We start from the raw sequence: 17,500 nt of genomic DNA, 5'->3' as shown, positions 1-17,500 counted from the left end.
TACTGGCAACAAATGTGACAGTCAGTTGGTGTACATATAGTTAGTACATGTTACTGTTCATATGTTTCTGAGAGGCATATGGATACATTTGCAAGTATACATATTTATGAATTGGGCACATACTTGACAACTACTTATATGCATGTATGTGTGATGTGTAGCTATGCGAATATAAGTATGTACATTTATAGATATATGACTACATATCTGGAGTTATACATGGCCATGTATATGAACAACAACATACGGGAGGTACCTGTACACAGGGGTTGTGTGTATCATTACGACGAGGAACCTGGAAGGGGTATACAATTTGTGGACATGTTCTATTTAGAAGATGGCTATGGGGAAGCTTCACTGGAACATGTGAAAGGTATATATTCCCGATAATGCACGTGAGGAGATGTGCATCACGGTCAGGTGTTTAATCCTGGGTCATAGGTTCTGCAGGACCGGCTGGAGGATGAGCAGGGTTGTGGACAACTACTGCTAATGCAACTTGTGTCCAGTTGTCTACAGGGCTGGACATTGTGTCATGCCACCATGTCTAATCTTTAGAACAGACATGTATCCCATGAGGGATGGCCAAAGATTTTGGACACCAATTACTCCAATTCTTTTGGCTTTACAAAAATGAGGGTGGGTTATACATGCAAGGGATACCTAGTTTGCAAGCCTGAGACTGCCTAGGGTGAGACTGCCTACTAGATATGGGTGGGGGACACTATGTGCAGATATGACTGCGCCAAGCTAGCAGCCCAAGTATGGGTGGTTTTGGTGGACATTCAGCAAGGGGGGTGGTGTGCTGTGGAGGGGATGATGGGTATTCAATTATGTATCAAGGTGTGTTGAAATTGGATGGCTCAGTTCAGGCAGACCATTATGTGGGTGTGAGCCAGTAACATTTCTGTACATGTGTATCACACATTTTAATGTTCATATGTTTGTGGGATTGTGTTCTGCAGTATGGCCTGTCAGGGTGTATTGCGGATGTGAATGTGTGTTCTTTGCTTTCCTTTCTGATTCACCCACTGCTCCCTCGTACACCTCCAGTTCAACTATTGTACATCCAACCCAGTCTCCCCTTAGCGAATTATTACATTACCCATCACCCCCGCCCATTTTCCACACACACCATCCACCCTTCTCTGGTTGATGACCCATGGCAGAGACAACAGAACACATTGCGTACTCTACATATCTCTGGTGCCAATATGGTTGTGAGGACAACCCTAGCATATCCATTCTTCCACATGCTGTACTTCATGCACATAGGTACACGCAAAATACTTATCTTTCATGACATGGTAGGTAGACCCGGGTAATACCCATTCATCTTTGAGCCGTCCAGACAAGGACAACTTGGACCGTGAATGGGCAAATATTGAGCGAATGCTGTGACCATTGGTAGGGTTGTCACCTTTTCAAATGGCCAAAGTGGGACATTTTTGGGACACACATCAGATTTTACAGGCCAACACATACCCACGGCCAGTACAAAGGATAGAACTTTACTTTTATGCCTAAATGAAAGCTTATTGTTGTAGCAATTTAGTTGTGTATTCTGTTTCTTGTAACATTTAGGTATTTGAGATAGAGAAATAACTATTTCGTGGAACTATTACATAAAATATGGGACATAATTATGTCCTACAATCGCAGGACATTTGCCATTTTTAATATTTTTGGTAAGGACACAACTTCCCAGAGAGGGACTGTCCCTCACAAAGTGGGACAGGTGGTAACCCTAACCATTGGGCTAGGCTTAGCAAATGGCAGCGGCATGCAAATGCGCTGCGTTTCACTTCCACTTGGTATAACAATCAACACTACAATGAAATACAGGCACGGGGTTTTAAATGTCATTTGTTCGAGGGACGGGGGCTCAATATTCAGCTACGTGCCTTTGTGTTTACTTTTTATTTTGGTGTTCGCAGAACTGTCTTCTATGCTTTGCATACATTTCAGTATCCATGGACACTGACAGGAGTGATTATTATTAGAGGCAGGCTGTACTAGTCAGCATTTTAGGTTGCGCGTCTGCAGCCAACATGTTCATGCCTCCGTGCAGCACTTAGACATGCACCCTGCACTCGTGCACATTTCCTGTGCACATAAACATTGTGGCAGTGCGTCTTCATTAATATGCATATGGTGCTGCTGCACCATCTCTAGGCCGCACGGTCGGCGCAAGGCTGATGCAGATCCTTCACGCCGAGCTTCATGAATCCCGGGGTCTGTCTATTCTGTGCTTATCCTCTGTGTTAATGTAGCAATGATCTAGTCTCAACCAGGAGTTGTACCTTGTGGTATAAAAGGTGTCTCTGGGGTCCTCATTACTCAGGTGAATCATCATCCAAGCAGCAACCCATCCCATCTCCTGTATATATCTACTTAAGTATTTCCCCTCATTTATTGTACAGCTTCTGGGTCTCTCTTCTCTGCTTCTTTTTTTCTATATGCAGCAATCCAATTTCCCACCAGCAAAGATGGACCCTCCCTAAAATACAGTATCCTAGTTAATACCTTCCATACTACTCTTATACTTGATTGTTGTGGTGATAAATATACTGGCGGTACTGTTATTCTCTTGTCCTCTATCTTCCCCTTTATCCTTACAAATTTTACTTTTGTGGCTGCCATTGTCTCTTCCAGCACTGAGGGGTTTTTTTTTGTTTCTCTTGGGGTTAAAATTGCTATTCCCCTCTCCTTTTCTTATTTCTGCAAAAGGATCCTGTGACTATAGTGTAACCCTACCTATTCATATTTCTTAAGTTTCACCTCACTCATATGTGTTCACTGAAGGGCCACCAGGTGAAAACCAACTCTTTTATCATACACATTGTCTATCCCTCTTTACAGGGTGTGATAACCTATTAACAATCCAGGTGACAGTTCTAATTCTAGTCTCCATTTCTAGGTTTGGAGTAAACTTTATGTTCAGCCTTACTGTGCCCTACTTTCCTCCCTTTTTTAAGGAAGGTTTTAGAACGTTTTGTCCCAGGTTGACCCTTATTTCTTTTGTTTTCTTTTTTCTCCCCATCTGCACATCACTTCCCATCTCTTTTTTGATGTGTATTTTACCTATGTTTTTTTCTTCATTTCCTTAAAGTTATTCATTACCTCTTGCTGATCTTACTAATCTAAATATTTTCAACCCATTTAAGTGTGTTTTAATCCCTTACTGAAAACACAATAAACCAACTCACGTAGGATCTCCATTCTCCTCAGGGTACTTGCAATGTAACAAACCAAATAAATAAAACTGTAAAAAGTGAAATATATTTTAAAAGAGCACATACTTTAATGGAAATACTTAATAAAAAAATAGGTTGAGTACTTTTGTCCCTTAAAACCAAACATGGGACTTCATCAGAACCAATTTAAAAACCGGAAACCATTTAAATAAGTATTTAAATCAATCATATGTTTCTTGAGATCCAATAAGAAAATAAAAACTAATCACATAATTAAAAGCATACAGTACATAATATTCACAAACATTTAAGTAACCTATACATTGCAAGTACCCTGAGGAGAATGGAGACACTACATGAGCTGGTTTGTTGTGATTTCAGTACTAGTTCCTTCAGCTGCACAAACACATACTGGATCTTTATTTTCTGTGTTTTATTCCCTTCCCCACCCTCATCTGTTAACTATAAACAATTGTTCATTGTTCTCAACTTCCTTTGAGCAAGTGCTATTGACTCATCTTTCATCTTTTCATCTTTCAGGCTCCTTTCACCCATGTTTCTGCTTTAATGCATCTGAATCATGTTGCACTGCTCTCATTCACTCATAATCCTTTCCCCCCTCCCCAGAAATCTTGGTAGGGTGCAGTTTCACATTAACTTTCCTGATCACCCTGTGCACATCAGCTATCGGCCCCTTGAGCTTAAATGGGAGGGCCACTTTTTTCTCATAAGCTGATTGACTAGGATATGGATCGCTGTTTGACTAGGATATGGATCACTAACCATAGGTTTTCTGTACATCCCTCACTCACCATGGCCCATTTCTAATAGCAAAGTAATAGTCCAGATTGCATAACATTTTCTCATTTCCTGTGGCCTATCCTAATCACTGCTAAATCTCCCTCCAAGCTTCAATCTGAATGTTTTGCACTATGCTTGTTGCCCTATTTTCAGACAGTGTAGCATTTCTTCTGGCAAGTTAATATTTGCATCTATCTTTTCACGTATACAGCAGGACTATGGGTGTGTAGAGAAATACAATATATTAGTAACTTTATAGTAAGCCAGTTAAGGCAGTACAATAGTAAGGGAATAAATATAATATAATTAAATAAAATGTTATAATAATAAAAGATACATCCATAACAGTGACAATACCTCATGGCAATTCCACCCATCTTCTAGGAATAGTCATATCCATAAGCTTTAATAAGACTGAGTGGCTTCTCTCAAAGTAGTTTACATCTAAGATTATCTATTTAGGGATAAATGTGGAGATTAGGATTGTATGACTTTCTCCCGAGGATCATTTAGGATTTCATACCATTCATCACCTTTACATATAGCTCTCAGTCCCATATGTTTTTTAATTTTAGTTCCCACACATCCCATTACAATCTCTTGAGTCTGGTAGCCAGTTATTCCAGACCCTTTTTCTTCTTCTCTCTCCTTACCTCCCTTTTTCCTGTGGACAACCCTCATAATTTCAAGCCTTTCCTTCATTTACTGTTTCTATTGGAAAATGAAAACTTTGATAGTTGAGCACTGTCATACTTTATCCCTGTTCTTCTCTTGGCCTTCAGTACCTCTCTTGTCTTTTGCTTCCAACTGGTGGTTAACTGCATTTATAACCTGTTCAAGGTCCTTTCTGAGCTTGTAAATATAAACATCTGTCCAAGTTGCTGGGTAGAGCAATTTCCATCTTATTCCTCTCATTTTACAGATTTTTTAGCCAATAAAAAGGCTTCTCTTCTCTTCCTGGTTTTCCAAGAGTAGTCTTAATCCCGGAAGATCTGCTGATCGATAGTCATCATCATCTTCTTCCTTGGTGGTAAGACTGCCACTAGAATCTGTTCCTTCCAGTCAAACAATTGTAATCTGGCAATAATCAGTCTGGGTTTTGTCTTACCTTCTATATTCAGTTGCCAAGCTGTATGATCAAGAGCTCTTCTTCAGGTATCTTTGTCCATTGTTGCAGTAGCTGTCTCACTTCTTTTTTAAAGTCTCCCATTTCCAATTTTATGTTTTACCATCAAGATCAATCTTCCAAATCTATCAGCTTTTCTTCCATACAATCCAGCCTAACACCTGCGGCATCCATTCTAGTTTTGATTTCAACATTCTGAACTATTACATGTTTGTACATTGGTAAGGCAAATACCACAACCATTGTGCCAACCTCCCACCAGCTGGATAGCTGCAGCATGTTTAGTAAGTTATTTGCCTTAACTGTCCAAAGAAACCAAGTTAAATCATTCCTGGTCTATCCTGTCTTGAGGTACCCTGGATTCCTGACTGCTGAAAACATCCTAAAGCAAATGCTTTATTTTCCAGTACTGTATTGGTCCCCTTCAGAAGCTGTAATTAACTGTCCAAAGAAACCAAGTTAAATCATTCCTGGTCTATCCTGTCTTGAGGTACCCTGGATTCCTGACTGCTGAAAACATCCTAAAGCAAATGCTTTATTTTCCAGTACTGTATTGGTTCCCCGAACTGAAGCTGTAATTAACTGTCCAAAGAAACCAAGTTAAATCATCCCTGGTCTATCCTGTCTTGAGGTACCCTGGATTCCTAACTGTTGAGAACATCCTAAAGCAAATGCTTTATTTTCCAGTACTGTATTGGTCCCCCAAACTGAAGCTGTAATTAACTGTCCAAAGAAACCAAATGTATGCACCTTTTATAAAGTAGTCTGCACACCCAATAGCAATATTGTAATCCTACATGTGCATGCTATCAGGCTACCACTTAGCCCACTCAACCTGCTCTCCCCAGTCCATCACTCCCCTTAGGAGCCCTAGCCCTCCTCTGTAATAAACTGATCCACTCATTAGATGGTGGCACTCACCTACTTATAAATACTTCATTGTAAACTAAATAGCTACTAGATATTGACTGTCCTATATTGCTCTATTTCCCTTCCCCAACATTTGTACTACATAACTGTAGAGTACATACAAGTTATCTTGATACTCTCTGTGCTACTTTGCTCTATTGCTCTTCCCTTATCTCTGTAACCTCCCTCCTTCCCCTCTGTCTCTCTTAGCAGTACTGTACCACCCCTGAGCCTTTACTGACTTGTGCTGCTATCCACCTTACTGATTGTTTCCTCGCTGACTTGCTCATCCATCTTCTTGGCTCTTCCAGCTCCATTCACCCTCTTGGGCTCACGCCGCTCCCTACTCCTACCCCCAAATTCCACCCACCCCAGTAGTCCTAGCTTTATACTTCCCTAGCCACACCCCCACCTACCTATCAAATACTCCAACCAATCTAGACTACCTAGCCACTCCCTCCTAGTTTCACTTATCTCCTTCCCCACTTCTCTCATACACCCTTACCCTGAGTACTTTTCCCTATTTCCTTTTTCCCTTAAAATATTTCCTCCAAAGACTCTTCATTTCCTTCTTAATCTACAATTCCCTTATTCCTGCCCAACCATCTTTTTGTTATAGTACAAGCTATCTTTTTGTACTTCCACAGCAAATCTTAGCAACATGCCCACAAAAATAAAACTACTTAAACTAAGTTAATACTTATAGCCATACTTATACCTGCCCTCACTTCTGCCTATCTCTTCACCTCCTTTGAAAAAGTGAATTATGTTCACTTTGACTACTCTCCAAAACAAACAGCTTGTCGAACTTCTACCCTTACCCATTCTCATATAACTATTACATCTGCTCCATGCTACCTGCTAGCCAAATCCCATCGCCTCACACATATGAAAGTCCATAACTCCTCCATAAGCATACATATAGCTCTCAGTCCCATATGTTTTTTAATTTTAGTTCCCACACATCCCATTACAATCTCTTGAGTCTGGTAGCCAGTTATTCCAGACCCTTTTTCTTCTTCTCTCTCCTTACCTCCCTTTTTCCTGTGGACAACCCTCATAATTTCAAGCCTTTCCTTCATTTACTGTTTCTACTGGAAAATGAAAAACTTTGATAGTTGAGCACTGTCATACTTTATCCCTGTTCTTCTCTCTTGGCCTTCAGTTCCTCTCTCTGTCTTTTGCTTCCAACTGGTGGTTAACTGCATTTATAACCTGTTCAAGGTCCTTTCTGAGCTTGTAAATAAGTTCTTTGCCTTAAATCTAACTAGTTACTTTTTACAACCCTACTTCAAGGCTAAAAGCTCCCACCTTAAAAAGATGGTGATATCCACCACAACCCAGGCCCAACCAATGTTGCCACAGTCACAGCTCACAACACCACTTCTTCTACCATAACCACCTTAACCTGTCTCCCAACCTCCTTACTAATAGGTCATCTTAATATCCGCAGTGTCAATAACAAAGTTGCCCATCTCCATGCCCTTCTTGATATTCATTCCTTTGATATCTTCTGTCCTACAGAAACTTGGTTAAAACTAGGAACTAAGGACAATGGGATAATGCCCCAGGCTATAATATGCTGAGATTAGACCATACAAAATGTAAGGGTGGAGGAGTATCCATTCTGTATAAAACTGGTTTACAGATTTCCACAATACCCTTTACCCCCCCTTAGACAGTAAGGCAGAAATCCTTATCTCTAGACTTAAACTAAACACTAGCAAATCCCTAAACATCATCTGTACCTACCCTCCTCCAGGTAATAATAACACTGCAATAGAGAATATTCTAAGCTGGGTTTCCACTACCTGTCCACAAGAAACAATTATATTAGGGGACTTTAATACTGACTGGGAGTGTATCAACACTGATAATCCTTCCTCACATATTAAACTACATGGTGTTAACCAAACAATCACCTCCACTACTAGAATTAACAGACCAAATAAAAAGAGAGTATCTTAGATTGGATTCTTACAAACAGACAAGAAACTTATAAAGTTGGAACCTTACTGATGATGAGTGATCATACTTTGACTTACATTGTAAGACAAAAGAATGATATTCCTAACTCCCCACATTCAGGATTTTAAGGTCAAACAAGCATTTTAACCTATATCTTTCCAAAATGAACTTGACGCCTGTGAATGGTACCCTCTAAAACTCTCCTCTTGAAGAGACTGTTAAATATTTCAACTTTAAATTCTAACAATTCTAGATGAACATGCACCCAAATGAACTATTAGAATGAAGTCCAAGACTGCCCCTTGGCTGTCAAAAGATACTAGACAAAAGATACTACTAAGGAACAAATCTTGGGCTAAATGGAGAGCTAGTAAATCCATCTCTGATAATCAAACCTTTAGACAATTAAGAAATATCACAAAAAGAGCTATTCTCACTGATAAAAAAACTACTATTGTAAACTACAGCAAACTCACCATAATAATCCTCAAAAGTTCTGGTCAAGCTTAAATAGACTACTTCATCCTGGTCACTCTAGCACACCATCCCCACTAGAAGCTGCTAATAATACCCCCCAGCAAATTGCCAATGCCTTCAACACCTTTTTTACAGACACTATACAATCCTTAGCCCATCAGCTATCCATAGACAGCACTATTCTCCCTATCCCTTTACCTGACACTCTACCTACCTTCCAACTTCAACCCATCTCTATTACCTACATCCAAAAAATCATCCAAAAACTTAAGCCTTGCACCCCCTCTGCAGACCAGTTACTGTCAGAATATCTGCAAAGAGCTGCTAAATCAGTAGCCTACCCTATATCTATACTTATAAATAGAACCATCATCGAAGCAAACATCCCAGACATTTGGAAAATCTCCCATATAATCCCTTTACATAAAGGTGGTAACTCTAATGATTATTCCAATTACAGGCTTATGGCTCTCCTATCACCCCTAGCTAAGGTTATGTAAAAATGCATTCATCACCAGCTAATAGACCACTTAACCCAACACAATATCTTAGCAAACTGCCAACATGGCTTCAGGCCCTACCACAGCACCACTACAGCTCTCCTTTCTTTCACCGACTCCATCAACCTTAACCGTAATAGCAATAGCCTTTCCTCCAGCACTTTTTATTGATTTATCTAAAGTTTTTGATATGGTTAACCACTCCCTGCTTATAAAGATCCTTGAATCCCTCTCTCTAGACAACAAGGCTATCCTCTGGTTTAAATCCTACCTTAATAATAGGCAACAGGCAGTTCTCTGGGAGAATAAGCTATCTTCCCACCTGTCCATCTCCCTTGGAGTCCTCAGGGCTCCATTCTAGAATCCTCTCCTTTTCTCCTTGTTCATCAATGACCTCCATGCTGTAATCCCTCAAGCAACCACTATACAATATGCGGACAATTCTACACTCACATGTACTGCCAATACTTCATCTGAACTTCAAACCCTAACCCAGAAAGTCTTTAGCACAGTAGAAACTTGGTTCTTGAAACACTGCCTCCTGTTGAACGCTAAAAAGACCAAGCTCTTGCTCTTCTCACCTAACACTAACCCCCCCATTGATTTCTCAATAAAATCCACTAATGGCACCCTTATATCCCCAGACTTCTCCACCAAACTGCTAGGCATCACAATTAATAATAATCTCACCTTTAATAACCATATTAGCAATACCATTAAAACAGTAAACAGAAAAAATAGGCTCCTTATATAGAATAAAACCTTTCTTAACCCCAACATCCAGTGTTAAAATTGTTCACTCCCATTTAATCTCATCTCTTCTGTATGCTTCACCCATATACACTAACCTAAAAAAACTAATCTTGTCAAACTAGCCAACTCCTATAACAATATAGCCAGATTTGCCACTGGGAGCCATTATAGAACTCACCATTATCTGAACCTACAGCAACTTGAATAGTTAGAACTAAAAAATATTTTGATATTTTCACAACTTACCATAGTTCATAAAATATTTTACCAACCAAACAACACTATACTTTCCAACCTTATTACCCTTACAGAAATCTCAACTCTTCACGATCTTCCAGGAAACTTCTTGCTAACACAAGCAAGTCTAATAACCTGGCAGGCGACTCCTTATTCAACAATACCACTGGAAAAAACTGGAATATGCTGCCACAAGAGCTAACTATACATCCCTCACTGCCACTTTTTAAACAAAGACTCAAGAAACACCTTAAGACACACTAGTTATGTCCCTGTTCCAACCCCGACTAATCCTCTGATTTTCTCTACTCTACCACTATACTGCATCCTCTTTGCTAAACTATTATGCTATAGCCCTTTTAAGTAGTGAATATCTCAAGTAATTTTCATAAGTCTTATGAATGTTCTGTTTCAACCGTTCTGTATATTTTTTTCTCAAATAACATTCTGTAAAATGACCTTTCCTATTTCTGTATAATCATTGGGAAGAAATCTATTCTTTCATCAAGAATTAGCTGATACTTAGCATTATAACATCCTTTCCTTGTGTTATTGCTGCAGGATATATATGTGTGATATGATCAGATGGGAAAAAAAAATTGTATGATATTGTAATGTCTTTACTGTATCTTTGTGTTCTCAAATGGAGCTTATCTCCCCGGACCTCCACTGAAAATGGACATACAATCCAGCTGGACTAGCCCTGTTAACAAATGTAAAATAAAATAAATAAATAAATACCTCTTCAAGCTTCTTTTCACATGTTGCTAGGCTGTCCCACAGTAGCAGTTTCAGGTCTCAAATTTGCTTTCATATTGTTTTAACAGTGACTGATAGCAAACATTTTGACTTAGACTCATTTTGGTGGATTTGACTTCATTATTCTTCTCATACTCGCTGTTCATTCAGTCTTCTGTTAATAAACCTTTTTTTCAGACAAAATGGATCTGGGGCTCAACAGAGTCTGTCCTTCACGTCTTTAAGGTTATATTTTCTTTGACATAGGAGCAGTGCTTGTATGTTGCCATTCCTGTTCCTCTGTACCATAAGTCTCACATTCTAACCTAGATTGTCATTACAACTGAAGAAAAATTAGAGTCTTATATATTCCCATTTACCACTGATATACAAGCCAGCCAGTGTACCACTTGTAACCATTACAAAGTTAAAATATAGTTCCAACAGAAAATTTTATCTCTCAATATAGTGAGAAAAAAAGTAGGAACTATGCTAATGGCATCAGAGATATTATTAATTAAAATCTTTGAGAGTCTGTCATAACTGATAAAGGGCATGATATATCTTCTAAAATGGTACTCGTTTCATAGTGTAAAATTTAGACAGCTGTTGGATTTATGCTTAATCTCTACAGCAAATCTTAACTCATTTTGATTTTAATTATTTACTACTTTACTCATTTTTTTTTAGATTTGGATACATGCAGGCTCTGCTAAGCAGATTTAAGATTCAGTAATTTTCTGATAACTGCTCTGAGCTGCACACTCACACACACACACACACACACACACACACACACACACACACACACACACACACACACACACACACACACACACACACACCTTTTAAGCTCAGGAAGCACCAGGTTGTGCATTGTATGAAGCTCTGGTTTATTCAAAAATTCACAGAGTAAATCAAAATAGTCCACTTGGCTTGTAGATTAAACCAAAACAACTGTTGGATACTTTGGTTAATTTCCAGCAGTTATTTATAGACGCACACATCCCTCTAGGAAATGGACTGCCATTAGAAGCCCCTGACTATAGATCTTAACCTGGTCCTTATTCCATCTCTGTAGTCCAGGTGTTCCTCCAGGTTTACTGTCCAAAGTGGGGGGGGAGGATTGCAGACAGTGCATGGTGATAGGGATGTGTTACTGATATTGTATCCTGACTGGGCATATGTCACATGAAACAGTGTTGTATGACAGACACTTTGTCTTGGGTTCCCAGTGACAGAAGCCAATAATGGGCAACTATTCATAGCTGCAGTCACACGTGTACTACACATTGTACAGAAGTCATGCAGTATATATGCATGTGTTGTGTTCCCTCTGCAAATGTATACCATCTGTTGTGTTGGGTTGATGGTGATATCTATGCATACTGTTGTAGGTAATCCTGAATGCTGTTGTCTATTACTAAGCCATATCTGAGTTTAAACTGCAACACCATAGGCTGTATGGGTTGGGAGGTCCCGGCAGAACCTCCTGTCCAACTTCAGCTGACCATGGCACCGGGCACCAGCACATCTGGGGCCCAGCCTTGGACCTCAACCTCTGTTGGCTTTGCACCACCTTCTGGTGGTACCACCACTAAGGATGGGGCATGTCCCCCCTGGGAGCAGAGCCAGACAGGAACATGTCTGCTGTTGTGCAGTCCCAGAAGTGGTGCGTTGGGGGCTCCAGTAAAGGGTTCCAAAGCCAGATATGCAAGCTCAAGGGCGGAGTGTCACATTTACAGGGTGAGGCTGCCCCTCCTGGACAGCCCCCAGCACTGCCTCCTTTGCAGCTGTTTTGGTGCAGTGGCAGCTGCCCATGGCTGGGGACCTCCATCCCACTGTTCCCATGGGCTTGTGAATGGTGAACACCCATCCCCGTCTGAGGTGTATCCCCCTACATGTGTTATATACCGACCATGTATCCTCCATGGGAAAATCTACTCTCCTTCCCCCACATCCCACTCTCACCCTATGGAAACATAACTCCAATCGGTTCCTAGGACAACATCTGCCCTATACATAGCTGTCCATTTTACACACGTGCCCAATGGACACATGTAACCCTTGTAATATGCATCACAACATACTCCTGTTATCCTCACCCCTGTCCCTCAGGCACACGATCCTGGTATGCACATCACTCCTAAATGGTCCAGGTACAAGTGCTGCAGATGACCCCATTGTACACACAACACTACTGTTCCCTCTGTGGTTACCCCATTTACCTTTATCATGATGATGATGTTGCACACAGCACCTTGCAAGAGTACTGTTGTCACATAATGATTGGACAGGTACTGTTGTGTCAATGTATATTACATGCACAGAGTGATGTATACAGACAATGTACAACTGTTTGCGTGTATGAATGACACATGTCTGTCTGAGGGAGTCTTGATATTACATAGGAAAATACCACCACATAATACAGGCGTTGCTGGTGTTTCCCTTTTCATTTGTTTGTAATTCTTTGTTGCCACATGGTATGTTCCTGATATATCTCTATATATGTATGTATGTACCTATATGCTGGACATAAACACTCACATATACATCTACATGATGGGATACATTCCTATACTGTTGAATGACTGCGCTGTATGATATGTTTGTGGTAATGTCCATTGGCTGTATATCTGCCATGGTGTATTGGTGAATCACGTTAGCTGTGTGTGCAGGGTCCTGGTTCCGAGCCTTGCAGTGGCCATTTATTTTGTTGCAGGGCAGAACAAGGCCATTGGATATTGAGGGAGTAAGGGACATTAAAGCAGTTGTGAGTGGGTGTGCGTGGGTTTGCATGGTGTTAAGCAATGCTAACCTCTCGTTGCAGCTACTTACACTCGGTTAGCCTCTACATTGCTTTACCAGTGCAATACTCGCATAGTGGTAGCCAAACAGGCACCCGCTCACTCCCTTACTTGAAAATGCACCGATATTGGTGCTTGCATCTGACACTCACACCCCTGAGTGGGAGCGAGGACCACAATATTACCTTGTGATGCCTATTACATCGGATTACATGCCTACAGTATTGGGAATGGCTGCCCATTAAGTGACAGCATGCCGTTCGACTGTACAGAATCAGCGACCTGTCCAGTGTTTTATTCATATTATTTGTGTGCTCCTCTTACAATCTGCACCCATCTGACTGATACATGGGAACTGAGACTCTTCAATACAGAAAAGTAATTGGGTTTTGGGACCCACATCCGTCGGCCGAGTCATGCTACAGCATACCTATTATTCTATCATCTTTCTAAGGTAGTCAGCGGAATATGCACTTTCTGTCCCTATCAGACCTCCCATACGAATGAGGAAAAATGAAGACTGAATCAGGGACACTGCATAACTACATCAGGGACACATTTAAAATGTTGGTGCTATTAACCTGACACATTGACAGACCCAGAGCATATGTATTCATACACATTGTCAGAGGTACATGCTGTTTGTTGTTGTTGTGTCTTTCGGCTTTTCCCGGTTAGGGGTTGCCACAGTTCAACTCTGGTCCACTAATGATTGGCAGTAGATTTGTACGTGCCAAGTTGCTGGCCCTGATGCACAACCTTAAACGAAGGTACGCCCATTCACACATGTCTCCACACAGAAGACTCTCTAGCTGAGAATCGAACAGGACAATGTCTTACTGTGAGGCAACAATGCTACCGCAGCACCACCAGCACCACAGTTGCTGTTTATGACTCATAATTGTTGTCGTTATTCATTACATGTAATCCACCACCTTTCCTCCTAATATCACTAGTTCTAGGTGGGTTTAGGTGGGACAAAGTAAGATTCTGAGTCGTAATCAGGGACGTCCCTGGTAATCGGGGACAGTTCAGTGGTATGGTCCCTATGTGCTCCCCCAATGGTTTACGAACTATCCAGTGGATGTGCTCTTAGGGGCTGGGAGTATGGGCGTCAGATATGCCCACATCGGAATATTACTTACATCCACGGGGCGGTCCTAATACAGCTCTGCCAGCCAAAACCTGCACGTCTAGGCCCATAATCGCACACAAATACGGTCAATAAATGGCGTTCGCACAACAACTGAACCAGCAAACAAATAAATAAAGCTTACGCCAACCGCTATGCTGTCATGAGATGCCGAAACTCCAACCTTGCCGTTATTAAATGACAGTTCGAGAAGACCATTTAAAATAATCCAACATTTAATGAAGACAAAAGTAAAAAACGGCTGACAACATACTGAGAGTTAAGCGCTTTCACCTGTTTACAATACGGGCTTCTTCAGAACTAAATTCAATGAATGAAACAGTTCCCATTTAAATTAATTATTTGGCGCCAAAAATGTAGCCAAATTTAAAGCTATAGCAGATAAAATTATAACTGTTCGTATATCTAAACATTAAAAAATAGAATATAAAATTCAACATAAATCATTTCCCTACACTTGTTAGCTGCTAATAGTTTGAATAAAAAACTACGAATTATTAATCAAGCATTATTAAGCAGTGGCTTGATGGAAATAAAGTCGTTCAACCCAAGGGGGGTGGAGGCATCAGTAAATAATTGCCACGATTAAAATTAAAGACATACTGAATAGGAACTGGAATATAATTCTTGCTGATAACAATGTAGTTAATATAGTTGGACACCATCCTTGTTTTATAAATAAAATGGGACCAAATATCAAGAAATATTTGGAAATGGGCCCTATACATAATAATCTTTCTTTGAAACACACTAGCAAATGTGGCAATTGCAATTGGTGTCACACTAAAAATTTAAAAGAAGGGGTAAAATTAGACAATATTAACAGATCTAACATCAAGTTTTGACAGGGGAATTGTAGATCTAAATTTAAAAAAAATGTTTAGTATATTTAGCTTTGGGTGGTATATGTTCGGCTTTCTATATTGGAAAGATCGAAAGACAGTTAAACAAGTAGTGTATTTATGATCATATGTACTGCATCAAAAAGAGAGATGAAAAGAATGCCTTATACAGACATATTAAAGTGTCGGGAGACAACCATTATTTTTTATTTTCTATATTGGATATTATTAAGTTGGACCCAAGAGGGGGAAATTATAAAGGACATTTATCTTATAAGGAAATGTGGTGGCAATTATTTACTGATGCCTCCACCCCCCCTGGGTTGAACGACTTTATTTCCATCAAGCCGCTGCTTAATAATGCTCGATTAATAATTTGTAGGTTTGTATTCAAACTATTAGCAGCTAACAAGTGTAGGGAAATGATTTATGTTGAATTTTATATTCTATTTTTAAATGTTTAGATATAGGAACAGTTATAATTTTATCTGCTATAGCTTTAAATTTGGCTACATTTTTGGCGCCAAATAATTAATTTAAATGGCAACTGTTTCATTCATTGAATTTAGTTCTGAAGAAGCCCGTATTGTAAACGGGTGAAAGCGCTTAACTCTCAGTATGTTGTCAGCCGTTTTTTACTTTCGTCTTCATTAAATGTTGGATTATTTTAAACGGTCTTCTCGAACTGTCATTTAATAATGGCAAGGCTGGAGTTTCGGCATCTCATGACAGCATGGCGGTTGGCATTGGCCCATAATCACATACCCAGAGTTCCCCCACCTGCCACTCCTCTGCAGCACTCATCCTTACTGTGGCTGCAGGTGGGGTATAAACACACGACTACACACTGCCCACTCTCCCCGTGTCGGGACACATGTCATACATTGTGTCGACACATGTGTTATCAGGCTTGCACAACCTACTGGTCCATGTACATTTATAGCCTGGTTTGATAAATCATTACCGGGACTGGCTCCGATCATTAATTTTTGGTGTCCCACAAGGGACATCGATGTCTATGTTTTAAGTGTAGACCTTGCAGGTCTCTCCCACTGGTAGTATCCTGCCGGTGGTCTGGGAAGCAGTGGTGTGTTTACCTTTATTGTGTGTCTGTATGTCTCACTGGCCTAGCTAGGGGGGAGTGGGGGTGATGCTACATGTTACACGCTTGTTTATTGGACCTCCCACCACCATATGCACGGCCTGTGAACATATGTTACTCATAACTGCTGTATCATATCCTAGCTATATACATGTGGATATTTACTGTAACATATATATATATATATATATATATATATATATATATATATATATATATATATATATATATCTTTATATATCTATTTACATTAATATATACAGATATATCTGCATATGTATGCATACATGTATATTTATATCTTGCTTTCGATATATATATATATATATATATATATATATATATATATATATATATATATATATATATATATATATAAATATATATATATAGATAGATAGATAGATAATCTAACGACATATGGGTCTATGGTTGTCTGCATATATGTATATATATTCATATGTGGGTATGTATCTGTATTCTTTCTCTGTATGCATACATTCGTACTACGGTGAGGGGAGGCATATCTCTATGTTGCTATGGGTAGACATACACACACATGGCTCTACATATATACGTCTACATCTGGTTATTCCGTTCCTTGCCATATAGATTACACTTTGCTTTAGTGGGTCTCGCAGTGGGTGTGGCTGCTCATTGGGCGATGCCTCTGCCCAATAACCACATTTGCTTGCATCCCTAGGGCTGTCCATATTGGCCAACATCTGCCAACACCTGCACACCTAGACCCATAAGTAGCTACCCATAGTTCCCTCACCCTTGCCTCCTCAACAGCACCCATCCTTACTCTGGGACCTGGTTGGTTGTGGACACACCACTACACCGTGCCCACTCTCCACTTCACAGGACCCATTTCATACACTTGT

This window comes from Protopterus annectens, chromosome 2.part0 (assembly GCF_019279795.1).
Source record: "Protopterus annectens isolate FY-2018-M chromosome 2.part0, PAN1.0, whole genome shotgun sequence".
NCBI classification, from domain to species: Eukaryota; Metazoa; Chordata; order Ceratodontiformes; family Protopteridae; genus Protopterus; species Protopterus annectens.
This window is presented reverse-complemented; position numbering follows the sequence as displayed.